General features: G+C 44.0%; 1 protein-coding gene across 1 annotated transcript in view; it reads right to left on the bottom strand.

Annotated features, from left to right (window-relative positions):
* The window catches only part of LOC144688736 (procathepsin L-like), a 30036-nt gene extending 19172 nt beyond the window's left edge, over positions 1-10864 (bottom strand). The window contains exon 1 of the mRNA XM_078555631.1: positions 10769-10864. The gene's annotated coding sequence lies outside the window, so the exon portion shown is untranslated. The remainder of the gene's footprint in view (positions 1-10768) is intronic.
* Positions 10865-20532: the final 9668 nt, after the last annotated feature.

Genomic DNA, 20532 nt, shown 5'->3' on the forward strand with positions numbered 1-20532 from the left:
TGGATATTGTCCAGGTCTTTCTGCATTTGGATATAGACTGCTTCAGTGCCTGAAGAGTCACAAATGGTGCTGAACATTGTGCAATCATCAGCAAACACTCTACTTCTGACCTTATGATGGAAGGAAGGTCATTGATGAAGCAGCTGAAGATGGTTAGGCCTAGGACACTACTCTGAGGAACTCCTGCAGTGATGTCCAGGAGACTAACATGATTGACCTCCAAAAACCACAACCATTTTCCTTTGTGCTGGGCATGACTCCAACCAGCGGAGAGTTTCCACCCTGATTCCCATTGGCTCCAGTTTTTCTATGGCTCCTTGATGCCAAACCCGGTTAAATGCTGCCTTGATGGCAAGGGCAGACACTCTCACCTCACCTCGGGAGTTCAGCTCTTTTGTCCATGTTTGAACCAAGGCTGTAATGAGGTCAGAAGCTGAGGGACCCTGGTGGAACCCGAATTGAATGCCAGTAAACAGGTTATTGCTAAGCAAGTGCCGTTTAATAGCACTGTTGATGACCCCTTCTATTACTTTACAGATGATCACAAGTAGACTGATGGGAAGGTAATTGGCCAGATTTGTCATGCTTTTTCTGTACATTTTCCACATTGCCGGGTAGCTGCCAGCGTTGTAGCTGCACTGGAACAGCTTGGCTAGGGGCATGACAAGTTCTGGAGCACAAGTCTTTAGTACTATCGCCAGGATATTGTCAGGGCCCCTAGCCTTTGCAGCACCCAGTGCCTTCAGCTGTTTCTTGATGTCATGTGGAGTGAATCGAATTGGCTGAAGGCTGGCATCTGTGATGCTGGGGACCTCCGGAAGAGGCTGAGATGGATCATCCTCTCGGCACTTCTGGCTAAAGATTGCTGCAAATGCTTCAGCCTTATCTTTTGTACTGATGTGCTGGACCCCTCAATCATTGAAGATGGGGTATTTGTGGAGCTTCCTCCTCCAGTGAGCTGTTTAATTGTCCACCACCATTCATGACTGAATGTGACCGGACTGAAGAGCTTCGATCTGACCCATTGGTTGTGGAATCGCTTAGCCCTGTCTATCACTTGCTTCTTTGCTGTTTGGCACACAAGTAGTCCTGTGTTGTAGTTTCACTAGGTTGACACCTCATTTTAAGTCATACCTGGTGCTGCTCCTGGCATGCCTTCCTGCACTCTTCATTGAACTTGAGTATAATGTGTGCAAATGTGAACTTGCCAACTTTGGCTGGGAGAATAGAAAAGCAGTTGATTATTTAAATTGAGAAAGACTGCTAAGCACTATGGACCAAATGGATCCAGGTAACCTGGTGCATGAATCACAAAAATTTAGCATGCGGGTACAGAAAGTGATTTGGGAAGGCAAATAGAATGTTGGTGTTTATTGCAAAGAGAATCAACATAAAAGTAGGGAAGTGTTGCTACAGCTGTACAGTTCTTGATGAAACTGCATCTGGAGTACTGTGTACAGTTTTGGTCTCCTTGCTTAAAGGATATAATTGCATTAGAAATAGTTCAGAGAAGGGTTGCATGACTGATTCCTGGGATGAAGGGGTTAGCTTATGAGGAAGGATTGAGCAGGTTGGGCCTATACTCATTGGAGTTTAGAAGATTGAAATTTAAGATTCTTGACAAGGTAAATGTTGGCAGAATGTTTCCCTTTCTGGAGGAATCTAGAACTAGGAGTCAGTCTCAAAATAAGGAGTCTCTCATTTAAGATGGAGTTGAGGAGGAAATTTGTGTCTCAGTGGGTTGTTAATCTTTGGAATTCACTATGCACAGAGGAGTGTAGGCTAGTTTATTGAATATATTCAAGGTTGAGGTAGACAGATTTTTGATCTACAAGGCAGTCATGGGTTATCGAGGACAGACAGGAAGGTGTATTTAAGGCCACAATCAGATCAGTCATGATATTGAATAGTGAAGCAGGCTTGACAGGCCAAATGGCCTCCCCCACTCCTATTTCTTAAGTTCTTTTGTACTCCAAGATTCCTATATTCCTCTACCCCACTTTAACTCCTTCCAAGTAATAATGCTACCTCACATTTTTCTGTGTTGGACTTCATTTGCCAATCATTTGTCCATTCTGCAAGGTTTTTTAATGCCCTCTTGTAATTTGTTGCAATCCTCTTCGGTTCATTATTGACTATCTCCCCATTCACAAATGGAGCCATTCACAAATTTCAAAATTGTGCTTTTGATTCCAAAACCCAAATTGTTCATGTAAATTGTGAACAGCAGGTGGTCCCATCATTTATCCTTGTGGAGCACCACTATTCACTCTGTCACAGTGAATACCCTTCATCCCACTCTCTGCTTTCTCTCTTGAAGCCAGCTAGCAGTCCATTCTGCTATTTGTCCCCTGGATCTGCAATTTCTGACCTTATTCGTTAGTCTATTATGGGGGGCACCTTATCAAAAGTCTTTTGAAAATCCAGATAATCTACATCTACTGCATTAACATTGTCTACTCTCTCTGTTACTTCTTCAAAAAAAAATCAACATGTGGTCGAGCAAGATTTTCTCTTTTGAAATTCATGCTGATAGTCCATTTTATGTTTTTCCTTTCTAGATGGTCAATTCTCTCCTTTCGGCTCAGAGTCATGAGCTGGAGGCTGAGCTGCAGACTCTGTGACACGTCAGGGAGGGGGAAAGTTACCTGGGTGCTTCATACTTGGAGGCAGTCACACCACTTAGGGTAGAGTCTTCTGATTTGGTCAGTGGTCAGGGACAGGGAGGTATGACTGCAAGTGAGGCAGGTAAGGGGATCCAGAGGGAAGGAGGGCAGGAGTATGAGCATCTGCAACTGTCCAACAGGTTTGAAGTTCTCTCAGCTTGTTTGGATGAGAGCAGGGGCTGCAAGGTTGGATGAACAAATTGACCATGGTACAGGAAGCCATCCAAGTGTGGAGAGCAAACAGGAATGTAGTGATAGTAGGGGACAGCATAATAAGGGGTAATGACATTGTTCTCTGTAGCAAAGAATGAGAGTCCAGACAGCTTTGTTGCCTGCCCGATGCCAGGGTTTGGGACATCTGCTCAGGGCTGGAGAGAAACTTGCAGGGGGCGGTGGGGAGGATCCAGTGGTTATGGTCCATGTAGGTACCAACGACATAGGCAGGATGATGAAGGAGGCTCTGCATAGTCAGTAAGACGAGCTAGGCTCCAAATTAAGAAGCAGAACCGCAAAGGTAGTAATTTCTGGATTATTACCTGAGCCAAGTGCAAATTGGCATAGGAAAATAAGACTAGAGAAATGAATGTGTGGCTCAAAGACTGGTGTGGGAGAAGTGGGTTCTGGTTTATGGGGCGCTGGCACCAGTACTGGGGAAAGTGGGTTCTGTACCGTTCGGATGGTCTACATCTGAACTGTGCTGGGGCTGGTGTCTTCAGCAGCCGCCTAACTAGGGAAGTAGAGGGGGTTTTAAACTGAATAGTGGAGGCAAGCGATCAAATTTGGGAAGATGTGGTAAACCAAAGAGTGGAGACAAGGCAAGAGAGACAGGTATTAACATGGGAAATGATAAACAGACTGTGACAGGAGGAGACAGAGAGTACAAATCTAAGAATAAATCAGCAGATAAGGCTAGACACTACAAAAATATTAAAAGGATAAAACTGAAGGCTCTGTATCTAAAGGCGTATAAGAATTCAAAATAAAAGAGATGAATTGATAGCACAAATAGAAATAAATAAGTACGATCTGATAGTCATTACAGAGACATGGCTACAGGATGACATAGATTGGGACCTGAATATTGAATGGTATGTGACTTTTGGGAAGGACAGCAAGTTAGGAAAAGGTTAATTAATGATGTATTAGCACATTAGAGAGGGATGACCTAAGTTCAGGGAACAATGATGTGGAAGCAGTTTGAGTTGAGATGAGGAATGATAGATGCAAGAAGTCACTTGTGGGAGCGGTGTACAAGCCCCCTAATTGTAACTACATGGTAGGACAGGGTATAGAAGAAGAGATAATGGGAGCTTGCCAGAAAGGTATAGCAATAATCATGGTGGATTTTAATTTAAAAATAGACTGGAAAAATCAGATGGGCAAAGGTAAGGTAGATGAGGAGTTCCATAGAGTGTTTTTGGGATAGTTTCTTAGAACAGCATGCTCTAGAGCCAACCAGAAAGCAGGCTATAGTAGAGCTTGCATTGTGCAATGAGATAGGATTAATTGATAAACTCCTGATGAAGGCACCCCTAGGCAGCAGTGATCATAATATGATTGAATTTTACATTCATTTTGAGGGGAAACAAGTGCGTCCAAGGCTGGTATTTTTAACTTAAATAAGGGCAATGATGAGGGCATGAAAGCAGAGCTAGCTGAAGTGAACTGGCAAATGAGGTTAAGGGATATGTCAATACATGTTCAGTGGCAGACATTTGAAGGGATATTTCGCAATACACAGATTAGATACATTCCAATGAGAAAAAAAAATCCCAAGGGGAGGGCCCACCATCCATGGTTAACTAAAGTTAAAGACAATATCAAGCTTAAAGAAAAAGCATATAATTACACAAAGACAGGTGGCAAGTCTGAAGATTGGAAAGAATATAAGAATAGCAAAGAATGACAAATAGATTATGAGGGAAAGCTAGTTAGTAACATAAAGACGGACAGTAGGAGTTTCTATAGATATTTAACTAAGAAAAGAGTTAACCAAGTGTTGGTCCTATAGACAGTGCAACTGGGAATTGATAATGGAAAGTAAGGGGGTGGCAGATGAATTAAACAGTATTTTGCTTCGGTCTTCACAAGTACATCCTGGAAATAGCTGTAAACCAGGAAATGGAAGGGATGGAGGAACTCGGGAAAATTACAATCACCAGGAAAGTGTTATTGAGCAAATTGTTGGGGTCACGGGCTGACAAATCTCCAGGTCTGGATGGACTTCACCCTAAGATCTTGAAAGAAGTGGCTGGTGAGATAGTTGAAGCACTGCTTTTAATTTTCCAAAGCTCCTTAGATTCGGGGAATGTTCCATTAGGTTGGAAAATAGCAAATATAACTCCTTTATTCAAAAAGGCTGGGGGACAGAAAGCAGGAAACTACAGGCCAATTAGCCTAACATTTTTCATAAGGATAATGTTGGAAGATGTTTTAGCAGGGCATTTCGAAAAATTCAAGGCAATCAGGCAGAGTCAACATGGTTTTGTGAAAGGGGAATCATGTTTATCCACTTTATTGGAGCTCTTTGAGGAGTCACGTGCTGTGGATAAAAGAGAACCATAGAACCATAGAACACTACAGCACAGAAAAACAGGCCATTTGGCCCTTCTAGTCTGTGCCGAAATATTATTCCGCTAGTCCCATTTGACCTGCACCTAGTCCATAACCCTTCAGACCTCTCCCATCCATGTATCTATCTAATTTATTCTTAAAACTTAAGAGTGAGCCCGTATTTACCACGTCAGATGGTAGCTCGTTCCACACTCTCACCACTCTCTGAGTGAAGAAGTTCCCCCTAATGTTCCCCTTAAACCTTTCCCCTTTCACCCTAAAGCCATGTCCTCTCGTGTTTATTTCTCCTAACCTAAGTGGAAAGAGCCTACTCGTATTTACTCTGTCTATATCCCTCACAATTTTGTAAACTTCTATCAAATCTCCCCTCATTCTACTACGCTCCAAGGAAAAAAGTCCTAACCTGTTTAATCTTTCCCTGTAACTCAACTCCTTAAGACCCGGCAACATCCTAGTAAATCTTCTCTGCACTCTCTCAATCTTACTGATATCCTGTTAGGCGACCAGAACTGCACACAATACTCCAAAGTTGGCCTCACCAATGTCTTATACAACCTCACCATAACATCCCAACTCCTATACTCAATTCTTTGATTTATGAAGGCCAGTATGCCAAAAGCTTTCTTTACAACCTTGTCTACCTGTGACGCCACTTTCAGGGAATTATGTATCTGAACTCCCAGATCCCTTTGTTCCTCCGCACTCCTCAGTGCCCTACCATTTACTGTTCATGTATATCTTTATTCATCCATGGATTCTCACTAGTGTTTTGTTTGTTCTATTCTCAGCTCCTCAAAGTCAGCTTTTCTTGAATCATCATATTTATGTTCTTTTTTATTATGTTATGGTCACTTTTGCCTAGATCTTGCCCTAATTTTACTCCTTTTATCTGTTCTGGCATATTTCCCATTACTAGACTTAATAATGAATCTTTCCTTGTTGGACGTTTCTACATACTGGTTTAAAAAGGAGTCCTGTATGCATTGTAGAAACTATATTCCTTTATCCCCTTTACCTACCTCTACTGTCCAATTGATATCAGGGTGATTGAAAACCCCATGATTATTATTTTATGCTTTTTACTTAATTCCCTATTTTTTTTCTATTTGTTCATAGGATATGTGCATCGTTCCTATCAAGAAACATTGAACAGGTTGGGGCTCTTTTCTCTAGAAAAGAGAAGGCTGACAGACGACTAATAAGAGCATAAGAATAGAAGAGACCGGAGCAGTAGTAGACCATTCAGCCCTTCGAGCCCACTCCACCATTCAATGAGATCTGGATGACCTTCTAACTCAACACTATTTTCCTGCACCGTGGCCTATATCCCTCAATGTTTTTAATATGTAGAAATCTATCAATCTTAGTCTTGAACATACTCAATGACTGAACCTTCACAGCCCTCTGGGGCAGAGAATTCCAAAGATTCACCACCCTCTGAGTGAATCTCCTCCTCATATCAGTCCTAAATGGCTTACCCCTTATTCTGAGACTGTGTCCCCTGGTTCTAGACCACACGCAACCAAGACAAACATCCTCCCTGCATCTACCCTGTTGAGCCATGGAAGAATTTTCTATGTTTGAATGAGATCACCTCTCATTCTTCTAAAGGCCCAATTTATTTAATCTTTCCTCATAGGACAATCTATTTAATCTTTCCTCATAGGACAATCCCTCCATCCCAGAAGTTAATTTAGTGAACCTTTGTTGCACTCCCTCCTATGGCAAGTATATTTTTCCTTAGGTAAGGAGACCAAAACTGTACATAATACTCCAGATGTGGTCTCACCAAGGCCCTGAATAATTGTAGCAAGACATCTTTACTCCTATATAAAAGCAAAATACTGCAGATGCTGGAAATCTAGAACAAAAACAAAAATACCTGGAAAAACTCAGCAGGTCTGACAGCATCTGAGGAGAGGGATACAGTTAACGTTTTGAGTCCAAATGACTCTTCATCAGAAGTCATTCGGACTCGACGTTAACTGTATCCCTCTCCGCAGATGCTGTCAGACCTGCTGAGTTTTTCCAGGTATTTTTATTTTTGATCTTTACTCCTATACTCAAATCCTCTTGTAAAAACGGCCAACATATCATTTGCCTTCTTAATTGCTTGTTGCACCTGCGTGTTAGCTTTCAGTGGCTCACGAGCAAGGATACCCAATTCCCTTTGAAATTCAACACCTTCCAACCTCTCACCTTATAAGAAATACTCTGTATTTATATTTTTCCTGCCACAATGAAGAACCTCACATTTCTCCACATTACATTCTAGCTGCCAAATTTTTGCCCACTCGCTTAGCCTCTCCAAATCCCCTTGAAGCATCTTTGCATCCTCCTCACAGCTCACACTTCCACCTAGTTTTGTGTCTCATCTGGAAACTTGGAAATATTACATTTAATCCCTGCATTGAAATCATTGATATAGATTGTGAATAGCTGGGGCCCAAGAACTGATCCTTGTGGTACCACACTAGTCACAGCCTGGCAACCTGAAAATGACTCATTTATTCCTATTCTCCATGCTCTCGTTAGTCATCCCTCAGTCTTTTCTTTTCTAGACAAAAAAGCCCCAACCTGTTTTCTGTCCATTAACTATTTCCTAATCCATGCGAGTGTATTATCCCCAATCCCACATGCTCTAATTTTGTTTACTAATATTTTGTGTGGGACTTTATCAAAAGCCTTCTGAAAATCCAAATATACCACATCCACCAGTTCCCCCTTATCTATTCTGCTAGTTACATCCTCAGAAAACTCCAACAGGTTTATTAAACATGATTTCCCTTTCATAAATCCATGTTGACTCTGCCCAATACTACCATTATTTTCTAAGTGTCCTGTTATGCCTGTTTTCTCTTTCCCTCCTTTCTTAAACAGCGGGGTTACATTTGCCACCTTCCAGTCTGCAGGAACCATCCCAGAGTCTATAGAATTTTGAAAGGTAACCACCAAAGCATCTACCATCCCTGCAGCCACCTCTTTCAACACTCTGGGATGTAAATCATCATGTCCGGGGGATTTATCTACTTTAAGCCCCACTAATTTCTCCATCATTTTTTTAAACTAAGATTAACATTTTATAGTTCCTCATTTAAGTCCCTTGATTCGCCATTATTTCTGGGAGGTTTTTAGCATTTTCCTCCGTGAAAACAGACACAAAGTATTTGTTTAGTTTCTCTGCCATTTCCTTATTCCCCATTGTAAATACTCCTGACTCCACTTGTAATAGACCCACATTTGTTTTTGCTAACCTTTTCCTTTTAACATAGCTATTGAAACGTTTACAGCCCGTTTTTATGTTCTCACAAGCTTACTCTTATATTCTATTTTCCCTTTCTAATCATCTTCTTGGTCCTTCTTTGCAGAGTTCTAAAATGCTCCCAATTCTCAAGCTTACCATTTCTTTTGGAAATTTTATATGCCTCTTCCTTTGATCTAATGCAATCCTTGACTTCTTTTGCTAGCCATGTCTGGAACACTTTCCTTGCTGGACTTTTGTGGATTAAAGGAATGTATTTATGTGAACTATGCATTAGTTATTTAAATGTTAGCAATTTCCTGTCTACCATCATATCTTTCAAAAAGTTTCCCAATCTACCATAGCCAATTTGCCCCTCATACCTTTGTTTAGGTTCAAGGCCCTAGTATCTGTTGAACCACATCACTTTCAAACTTAAATGTAAAATTCTATCATATTTTGGTCACTCCTTCCTAAAGGTTCCTTTGCAACAAGATTATTAATTAGCCCTTTTTTTTGTTGCATAATACTAGATTTAAAGTAACCTGTTCCCTCATTGGTTCTTCAACGTGCTGCTTTGGAAAACCGTCTTGCATACTTCCTCCACAACATTAGTACCAATTAGGTTTACCCAGTCTAAATGTAGATAGAAATCCCCATGATTACTGTATTACTCTTGCTCCACACATCTCTAATTTCCTGATTTATACTGTGATTTACATTACCACTGCTTTTTGGTGGCCTATAAACAACTCCCACCAATGTTTTCTGCCCCTTGCTGTTTTTAGTTCCACCCAGACTAATTTTACATCTTGATCTTTAGAATTAAATTAATCTGTTACTACAGTACTAATGCCCTTTTTAACTAACAGAGCTCCCCACTACCTTTTCCCAGCTTCCTCTCTTTCCTGAATGTCACATACACTTGGATGTTCAGATCTCAGCTATGGTTTCCTTGCAATAGATTTCTTCAATATTAAATAAGGGTCTGATAGGTTAGACAGAGATATAAATACAAGATTGTCACTAATAATTTGAATAAGGAATTCAGGAGAAAGCTCTTTACCCAGAGAGTGGTTAGAATGTGGAACTCACTACCACAGGAAACAGTTGAGGTGAATAACATAAATGCAATTAAGGGTAAGCTAGATAAGCAGATGAGGGAAAAAGGAACAGAATGATAAACTGATGGGGTGAGATAACGAGGGGAGGGAGGAGGTTCATATGGAGCATAAACACTGGCATGGACCTGTTGGGCTGAATGGCCTGTTCTGTGCTGTGAATACATCGTAATATTTTGCAAGGTTGGCATTGTCAAGTACCCCTTGATTTAATTTCCCTTTCCTCCTTTTTTTTACAAACTTGCTGTTCTGTTTGATGGGCCTTGACCTTTCACCTTGGTTTCTCAATTGAAAAATAAAACCCTCCTAATGTTCACACTCACCAATTTATAGTGTGCACCATTGGCCAGAAGCTGGAGTGGAGCAGCCATATCAACACTATGGCCATACATGCAGGGCAGAGGCTGGTTATTCTGAGACAAGTGCCTCACCGCCTGACCATTCAGAGCCTCTCCAAAATCTACAAGATTCAAGTCAGGAGTGTGATGGAATAATCACCATTTGCCTGCAAGGTGCAGCCACAACAACACAACACCATCCAGGACAGAGCATTTCACTCACTTGGTGCTTCTGCTACTAGACTCAGTTTCTCCTGCATCATCTACCACACTACAGCTGCGGTGTGTACAATCTACAGGATGTGCTGTAGCAAATTACCAAGCTTATTCCTTCCCTTACAACCTCTACCACCAAGAAGGACTAGAGCAGATGTGTCTTGGGTACAGCCCCAGCTCCACTTTCCCCTCCAAGTCTCACACCGTCCTCACTTGGACATATATCGCTGCTCTCTTGTCATTGTCACTGTCTTGGGAATTCCTACCTAAGGCCATTGTGGGAGCACTTTCACCACAAGGACTGCAGCAGTTTAAATAGAAGGTCCCCCACCACCTTCTCAAGGCAATTAGGGATGGGCGATAAATGCCGGCATTACCAGATTCAGCCACATCCTGAGAACAAATATTAAAAAATAGCCGAGAAGAGGAGGAGTTCATTAAGCTGGTGATTTGAAGCAGGTTAAACCACTTTCCCAGAATACTGAAACTGAATTTATACCTTGCTCCATCTGAACATACACACAGGATGTGAACTGAACCCATCCTATTCCACCCGATTAATCAATGAACACTGGAAGGAATGAGACAGAAACCTTGCATGAACAAACTCACCTTGAAGTGATCCTCTGAGCAGCTCCACCGAATGACAGGAGTACTCCCACATTATATACACACGCAGCCTCCCAGGGCCCATCCCTTCAGACCCATTGTAACATCATAGATTGGGAAATGGAAGACAAACGAGTTAAGTGGGATTGTCTCATGTTTTTCAAAATGTTGCTGAAGAATCAAGTTCCCCTTTTACAAGGTTACCAAAAATATTGCTTTGAAATGTAATATTCACATTACCTCCTCTTTTTATCTACTTTTGGTTAATTTGCTGTTTGTCCTTACCACTGGATGTCCCTAAAGCTGCATTTAGACACTATTATGCTGCGTGGAGTTATTAGGAATTACTGATGCCAGATAACCTGTCCATTGACCTTGCTGTGCTCTGTCTGTATTTTGCTGTGTGATGAGATCAGCATGATAAAATGTGAATAAACTGACCGTGTGTTCCAGCTCCGGCCAGCTCACTACACTATAAGTATGCATAATGCCCAGCTTTACAGGGACGCAGGTCTAAAATGAATTTTACATTATCAGTAGAAAGAGGGTCAGCACTGGGGAGGGAAGGTTTTGAGGACAGTTTTCACCCAAGTGCCAGCAACAAACAGGTTTGTCATAGGCCACTCATTTGTGATGAGTAATCTTCCTCTACCCTGTTTCAACCTCAAAAAAACACCCCCACTAGGAACATAGAAACAAGATTAGGCCATTCCCCTCCAAGTCACTCACCATCCTGACTTGGAAATATATTGCCGTTCCTTCACTGTCACTGGATCAAAATCCTGGAACTCCCTCCCTAACAGCACTGTGGGTGTACCTGCAGTGGTTCAAGAAGGCAGCTCACCACCACCTTCTCAAAGGCAATTAGGGATGCGCAATAAATGCTGGCCCAGCCAGCAAAGCCCACATCCCTTGAACGATTCTTAAAAAACAAATTCATCCCCTTAAACTTGGTCACCATTAATGAAACCCTGTCTGATCTGTGATTTAACACCTTTGCCCCATATCATTTAATACCATTGGATAACAAATATCTATCATTCTCAAGTTTAAAACTAACAATTCATTAAATTCATTTAACAGCTCATTACCATTTGTGAGTTTCCTGTCTTCACTCCTTTAAAAGTCTGACTAGGTTATGCCCGAGTCCTAGATTCCCCAAACTTTGGAAATAGTTTCTCTCTATCTACCCTATTGTTCCCCTCAATATTTTGAAAACTTGAATCAAATCCTGCCTTTTAAATTTCAGGCAATTTAACCCTAATTTGTGCAATCACATTTCATAATTTAACCTTTAGAGCCCAGCTACTGTCTGATAGATAAACCTACACAGTGCTCCCTCCAAGGCTAATATGTCCTTCCTACGGTGTAGTACACAGAACTGCTCATGTATTCAAGGTGTGTTCTAACCAGGGTTTTAGATAATTGAAGAATGACTTCTAACATCTTGTATTCTTGTCCTGTAGATATAATGGGTGCCATCTCTGTAGACATTTTGATTATTCTCTATACCCATTCATGGCATTTTAATGATCTATGTACCTGTACTCCCCTAAGTCTCTTTGGGCCTTCACCATTTCTAGGTTTTCACTATTTAGAAAGTGCCCAGTTCTATCCTTTTTATGTTCAAAATGGTTGACTTCACATTTGTCTACATTGAAATCTATTTGCCACAGTTTTGCCTATTCACTTAATCTATCAATACCTCTTTGTAACTTTATGCTTCCCTTTACACTGCTAACAATGCCATCTTTGTGTCATCAGTATATTTGGTTATTGTGGCTTTCAATCCCATTGTCTAAGTCTTAATAAATATGGTGAATAGCTGCGGGGCCAATACAGATCCTTGTGGGACCCCACTCGTCACATCCTGACAATGAGTGTACCTTCCCTTTATCCTTACTGTCTGTCTCTTGCCACTCAGACAATTTTCTAACCAGGTCAGTAATTTTCTTTCAATTCCATGGGCTGAATTTTTCAGTTTGCGTGCTGGGGGCGGGGCCCGCTCGCCAACGTTATCCCCCCCCCATTTAAATATTCAGGAAGGTGGGGGCACAGCGAGATCAGCTGTCCGCCCGCCAACCTGTCAATGGCCAATTGAGGCCATTGACAGGATCATTAAAACAATTAAAGGCCTGCCCGTCCAACCTTAAGGCTGGCGGGCAGGCCAGGAGCCCCAGCGGGCTTCTGAAAAAACATGAAACCTCATCCACCGGCAGGATGAGGTTTCATGTCGGGTTTAAAAAAGTTTATTAAAGTTTCTGTGATATTTATTAACATGTCCCATCTTGTGTGATATTGTCACATGAGGGGAGCATGTTAAGGATTTTTTTATTTTTCTATTTTTAAAGTTTATGCAGATGTCAGCGATCTGATGTGCACTCTTTCGTGCGCATGCGCAAAAGAGCGCACTCTCACTTTTGGGGATTTCCCCCCCCACCCGCACAGGAAGCGCATAACACTTCCCAGCGGATGTCACGCTGGGCGGGCCTTAATTGGCCCACCCACTTAAAATGGCGGAGGGGCCTGCTTCCCCGGCGGGGATCGGCTCCCCGCCCGCCAGAGATTGGGTTGGGCTTGCCCGCCCGACAGGTAGAAAATTCAGCCCCATGAGTTTCACCTATAGCTTCTAGTCTTTTATGAGGGACTTTATCCAATGCCAATCCCGATTCTATTCCAACTTTACAGTTCGCTAAGTGTTTGTCTGAGCTGCTGTTTGATGGTGTAAGGTCATTACTGATGTGGGGTTACTGCTGCTCGTCGGCCTGGGTCTACAGAGGCTGTCCAGATGGGAGCTGCTGGCTATCTGACAGAATACAAGAAGCAGGGGAGGGTTGGGCTGAGCGAAAGTTTGGTGGGGAGGAAAGCAGGAGTTCCATTTTCACATCATTCATGCTGCCACACCTCGGGATAAGGGTGAGGAGAGAGATGAAAAGGGACATAAGGCAGTTACTTACCATCGTCCTGGGCAGCCTCTGCCTGCCATGCTAGATAACACGGGCTGTGTCACCTCTGGATACATGGTGTGAAGCATCGTCTCCTCAAGGGGCTCAGGGAATGCAATCATTCAGGCCCTCTCCTTTCTTCTGGATCTCACTGGTTTTATCCTTCTCCTGTAAGAAAGAGGCCAGACTGCATGATTGCCTTGCAGGGTGCTTGAATGTGTCTACCATAGCTGAATAGTTGGGCCCCTGTGGAGGCAGTGTGGCAACATTGGTAGCTCTGTGTTGGTGAAGTACATTACTTGAATGAGTCCTGAGTGCTGGGGTGTATTGCCGGGTGAGTGAGAGGGGTGAGGATTATTGGGTAGAGTGAGAGGTGAGTATGACATGTAGGGCAGAATTTTATGAGCCCCTGCTGGTGGGTTTGTAAATGGGGGGCCTTTAAAATTCCCTAGGCGGCTGCCAGTGTCTACTCGCACGCACTCAGCCCTTCTGCTATTTTACAGGGGGAGGGTGAGGCCTAAGGTGGCAAAACCCACTTCGCCCCTATTGATGACCTTAATTGGCCACTTAAAGGCCACTTCCCACTTGGGTGCAGTTTTAGGTCAGCGGGAGAAGGTCAGGAATGGAGTGGGATGCCCAAGCTGTGCCCCCCAACTGGGTGCTCCCTCCCCAGCCCCCAGCATTTCCAGCTGACCTCTAACCCTCTTGTCCCCACCTTGCCTTGGGCCCCCCTTCCACCACGACAGCTGGCTCCTCCCCCTCCCACGGCAAGTTTCTCTCCTACCCAGAGCAGATGTCCCAAAGCCTGGCACCAGGCAGATAACACAGCCTTCTGGACTCTCATTCTCGGCTGCAGAGAACTGTGCCTATCCCCCTGAATATAATGTCCCCTACTATCACTACATTCCTATTAACTTCCCTCACTTGAATGGCTTCCTGTACCACGGCAGCATGGTCGGTTCCATCATCTTCCCTGTAGCCCCTGCTTTTGCCCATACAGGCTGCAAGAACCTCAAGCCTGTTAGACAATTGCAAAGGCTAAGGCTCACCCATTTCTACCTTCTCAATCCTCTTATCTGCCTCACTCACAGTAACACCCTCCTTCCCTGACCATGAACCAAATCAGACATACCATATCCTAAGGCTGGGGGAGTGGGAACCGCCGTTCAGGTAAATTCCACCCCCCCACCGCCGCCCCCCAACCCCCGCCCCCCCCGCCCCCCCCCCCGCCCCCCCCCCCCCCAGCTGATATGTTGCACTGTCTGCAGCTCAGCCTCCATCACAATGACTCAGAGCAAAAGTTCCTCCAACAACAGACACTTGCTGCAGATGTGTTTGCTTTAGATTACACTGGTATATGCAAACCCCCACATTCTGCAGCTATATCACCTGCCCTGCCATTTTATAGCATTTAATTAATTATTTTACCGATTAAATTTTAATCACTGTCTCTAATCCTGCACCTGCTTATATTCTTATTATTTTAACTAATGTTTTACTTACCCCGATTGAAATTCCCTAGTTAAGATAAACAGAAAATATTCACCAGCCAATCTAATATTCTTTACTACTAATAGTAAACCTTCTTATTAATAATAAATCCTTTCAATTACCCAAGGCTTGAAAGATAAATGAGAAAAATACTCACCAACCAATCAACTAACTGTTTTCCTGTGACATTACATTTTGATTTTTCTCAGAACGTGGTTGGTCAGGTCTGAAGACACAGACTGGATAGCTTTTTTAGGTGCAACTGCCTGTCTCTGGGCCCCCCTCTCTCCCGCCCTGGGCTCTTGGAGCACCCTCCCTTTATAATAAATGTTTTGCACTGTGAGTGTATCTGCACCAGATGGACTGCAGTGGTTCAAGAAGGTGGCCACCATCACCTTCTCAAGGGCAATTAGGGATGGGGAAAAATCTGCTGGCTTTGTTAGAGATGCCCAAATTCCATTAACTAAAAACAATGCGGGTTATAATTTTAATATTAGATTATATAATTTTAATGACCTTCAGAGTTGTCAAGCTAACAATTCTGTCCCTTAATCACTGCTTACACCTCCACCACCTTCAGCCTTAGCACTCCCAAGACTGCCCTTCCTCACTATCCTTCATTCTCCTACAATCACTGCAAACCACCATGCACCTCCTTCTCACACACACACTCACCACGATTCCAACTATCAAACCTATGGTTCATGTTAAAGCAGAAACAATGTCACATTTTCAAGATTAGATTGGATAGGTGGATGAAGATAGACACGGAAACCAGAGGGGTTAACGTGGTTAGGGCGATGTGCTCCAACAGGGGGTAAACATTGACACGGACAGATTGGAATGAATGGTATGTTGCTGATTTGCAACCTTTGTGTATTTTTGTATTTACAAATGTTTATCTGTTTATTTGCTGACTTTTCCGATATTTCTCTGCAATGAACGTGGGAACAACATTATTTTATCCTTGAAAAGGAAAGGCCTTCTCGTGAATGCTTTTGGAGTTGTCACATTGTCTGATGAGATGGACCAGGTGGATGCTAGTCTGGAACAAGTACCCTCTGGAGCTATGTAAATTAGATGCCCTCTAAGGGACCCTGAAACTCCAATGGGGGTGGTACTGGAATGCATTGGTGGATGTGACTCCAGCATAACTGCTGAGCGTGTGACCCACTGGATTGCTAATGGACCAATCATACACCGCCCTCCCCAAGAGTTACCTCAACAATCACTCATGAACATCTAACCCCTAAAGTTCACAGAGATACTCTGCTTCTTCCAGACTCAGTTCACACAGACACTATACACAATCCAATCGCTATTCCCACATTTTCACAGTTTATGTTGGGACCCTTCTCCATCACTCCCTCAGTTCAACATGAAACACTTCTCCCATCTCGACAGATTCAAACTGGCACTCTTCCCTTTTCCTACACATCTGATGGAATCTTGTGCAGATTCTGGCAATGGAAAACAAGCCAAGCAAGGTCTCTTAATTGAGTGGGGGGCAAAAAGTCAGCTTCCCGACAGGATGAAAGTACGGTATTAAATTGGCAGCAGATTGAGCACCCCAACAGCAAGCATCGACAATCTCTTTTTAATACACGAGAATGTCATGAAAACCCAACTTCACCAGAATTAAGTGTACATTTTCAATTAAGTATGATCAAATGAGAAACACATGCCTTCAGATTCACAACTGCCTCAAACTGGCATGCAGCAGGTGAGGTAGTCTTATTGGTGGATTTGAAGTGAGGAGGAGCTACTCTTTCCTCCTTGGGAAGCTTTGGAGGAAGCTACTGAAGAGGAGGCTTTGACGATTGCAATTGGGTGGTGACAGTCAAAAGAGAAAGGGCATGGCCGACTGAGGGAGGGAGGGACGGAGGGAGCTGGCAGCCCTAGGAAGTGTCATGGGAACAGTGGGAGGAAGCTGGACTATGCAGGAAAGGTCAATAGCTAAAGATGGTAGGTCAAGCACGATTGTGAGGAGATAAAGGGTTATACAGGGAAGGTCAATCGTGAAGTCCTGAGAGTCAAAGGTAACAGACAGAAAGCCAAGGATGATAGAGGGAGCTTCGGGGTTGATAGATAGTGGATCAAAGCTAATGGGGACGGGGTGGGGGTGGAAACTTGAGGATCAATGCAAGTTGGTCAAGGGTTATGGGTCACCAAAGACAGGGCAAAGGTGATGGAGTGAGGGTTGAGGGTGATGGGCCGAGGGTTAAAGGTGATTGAGGGAGGGTGCAAGGTGATGGCCTCCTGTTCCAGGGTCCCTGTGCAAGTGCCCAAGGCATAGCTGTGTCAAGAAGAAGAGTTCTTTGCAGTGAACCTCGAGGATGGGGTTGACCATGGTGGAAAGGGTAGACCCCAGGGTGTGGCTGATGATAAGTATAGGGCTCCTCATTGGTCAAAACTACTCAACACAAGAGGGGAAGCCTTCTGCTGTCATCCCTGGGAAACAGGACCTCCCAATGTTCCTGGTCAGCCTGGAGGAGAACATGCAAGGTAGCATTGCTGAACTATGGTGCCACTTGTTGTCTGCGCTCGGACATTTGCCACTTTTGTATGGGTTTGCAGCAGCTCCAGGGATCCAGGTAGCAGGTGGAGACGGGGTGGCAGATCCTAAAGCCTCCTCTTAGACAGTGAGAATAATGCTCCTGGCTTGCAGGAAATGAATGGCAGTCTGGTTGCCCTTTAAATGTGGTGCCCGGACCTTTGACCAGTGAGGTAATGGTGGGGGTGTTGACTTCCTGTCTGCCCCTGCTGCATGAATCCCCACACTCCTTGTGCATGAATACCTAATTGGCTGGCCTCCATGTGATTGAGCATGGACATTTACCCCGCCTGTGAGCACTTCCAGCCCCGCTGCCGACAACCTCATTACTAGTGGAAGATACGCCCATTCTTTTTCCATTCCTATTTTTTCTGACAATTTATTCTTCCTCCTACCAGTAAATTTTGGCAGGACAAAGCCCTATATCTGACTTCCCTTCTTCCTGCTCTCCAAATTGTTACCTCCAGCTTCTTCCCACTTCAAAGTGTTGACCTCAGCTTCTCCACTTCCCCTCCCTGAAATAACCTGTTTGTTTTATCCCCACTTTTGTCCCCAAGCTCCGCTCCTTATCCTCTGCTGTTCTTGTTTCAGTAATCGCCTCCTGATCTCGTGCAGTGTCAATCACATTTAGGAACTGCAGGAACAAGACTTGCGCCTTGGGGGGTGTGCCTGGTGTGTACTGCATTTTGCTGGGAACCTTAGTACTCAGGAGTAGTATTTTATGCCCTCTTCCATGGCGAGTTTAGTGGCAGGGAGGACATTAAATTGGGCAGGGTGTTGGCGAGTGGGGATCCCGCCACCTCCCTACCTCTAACCCAATTAGCTCCATAGCAGGAGGCCCACGAACAGCCTTCCTGTCCCGCTGCCAATTAATGCCCATTTAAGGACCTCATCCAGCCCCCACTGCTATTAAACAAGCAGCAGGTGGTCAGCGGCAGGAGGGCCTGTTGCCATATGTGAAGCAGGGATGAGCAAGCCTGTGCAGGTTGCTTGCGGTCCGTCAGGGGTAGGGCGGGTGGGAGCTTTGTTCACAGGTACTCAGTACCTGATTGAGGGAACTGGCATTGGGAAAGGGGGGTGGGAGGTTGGGGTAGGTGAGGGGGATGGCCTGCTGAGAGCCACACTGCCTGCCCTTGCTGCCTACACACCCCCCTCCCCCTCTCAACCCCACACCACAAAACCCCTCCCGCTACACCTCTGGCCTGGTTGCTCCATGATCCTGAGTATTTTCCACAGCAGCCACCTCCCTCCCTGGCAGCACACTATTGAGCCACAGGTCCTGAACTCATGGAAGTGCTGCCGATGGCCAGTTCATTGCCTGATTGGCTTGTACATTGTTTTCCCCAGTAAGGAGGCAATACAGGTGTCTCACCAGATCTTCGGCTTCCACAAAACCTCCCCACTGAAGTCTATGTCAAACATGGATTTCTGGAATCTTTAATTCTATTTTATATTAGTAATGGAATAAACATTTGCTTAACTTTACATTTGGGAAGCCCCAGTGATTAAAAGATTAGGAAATCCTGACCATGGTAAAATTTTACTTTTCAGTAATTTAACCCAACCACAAAACCAGGAGAAATGACTTTGGGCAAGTAAATTCCTTAACCTCTGTTAGTAACTACTGATTTGCAACATAAGATGGGGATATGAAAAACGGACCTTGCGGCCAATAATGCGATTTTGACACTAACAGATTTTTGTACATCAGATGCTGGAGGCCTGTGTTATAATATATCACTCGCCACCATGTGCTGGACTCATCAAAAGTCTGAGAAATTCTAATGCTACCCTGTCTTCATGATCTCATTTGAGTGCCTGAACAGTGCTCTGGGCACTCAGAGACCCAGTAAAATTAATGCTGAATGGGCCACAAGGATTGCCAGGTTGGGCCCTTCCTCTTAAAGCAGACTCAGTCCAAATTCACTCACACACTCAGTAGCTGCTCTGTTTCTCTTCACTGGCTTCACAGCTCTGAATGAAGGTCTCCCGACTGTTGAAGATAAAGAATTACATTGAAACTGAAGTGGAAGATTCACTGGTCATTGCTGAAGCAGTTGCTGAATCCAGCTTGCAATGATTGTTTTTGCCAGAGAAAACCTGAAGTCAACTAAACTACACAACAATAGAGGTTATGGTGATGGGTTTAGAAACTGCTGAGGAGGGAATCTGAGTGTTAAAGGAAGGAAATTTATTTTCCACAGGTTTTTTGAGTTTCTTTGAATAATGTGTTCTTGGGATGCGGGTGTCACTGGCAAGGCCGACATTTATTGCCCATCCCTAGTTGAGAAGGTGCTGATGGACCTATTTCTTGTACTGTCGGTGGTAGTGGCCTATGGAGTGGCTTGCTAGGCCACTTCAGAGGGAGATCCATCCGGCAATGTGGAAAATTGTCCAGGCATATCCTGTAGACAAAATGCAGGACAAATCCAACTGGGCCAATTACCATCCCATCAGTCTACTCTCCATCATCAGTCAAGTGATGAAAGAAGTCATCAACAGTGCTATCAGCACTGCTCAGCAATAGCCTGCTCACTGACACCCAGATTGGGTTCCACCAGGGGCACTCAGCTCCTGACCTCATTGTAGCCTTGGTTCAAACATGGACAAAAGAGCTGAACTCCTGAGGTGAGGTGAGGTGAGGTGAGGTGAGAGTGACTGCCCTTGACATAAAGGCAGCATTTGACCAAGTGCAGCATAAAGGAGCCCGAGCAAAATTGAAGTCAATGGGAATCAGGGGGAAAACTCCCCGCTGGTTGGAGTCATACCTAGTACAA

Source organism: Cetorhinus maximus, chromosome 13 (genome assembly GCF_964194155.1).
Source record: "Cetorhinus maximus chromosome 13, sCetMax3.hap1.1, whole genome shotgun sequence".
Lineage (NCBI taxonomy): Eukaryota > Metazoa > Chordata > Chondrichthyes > Lamniformes > Cetorhinidae > Cetorhinus > Cetorhinus maximus.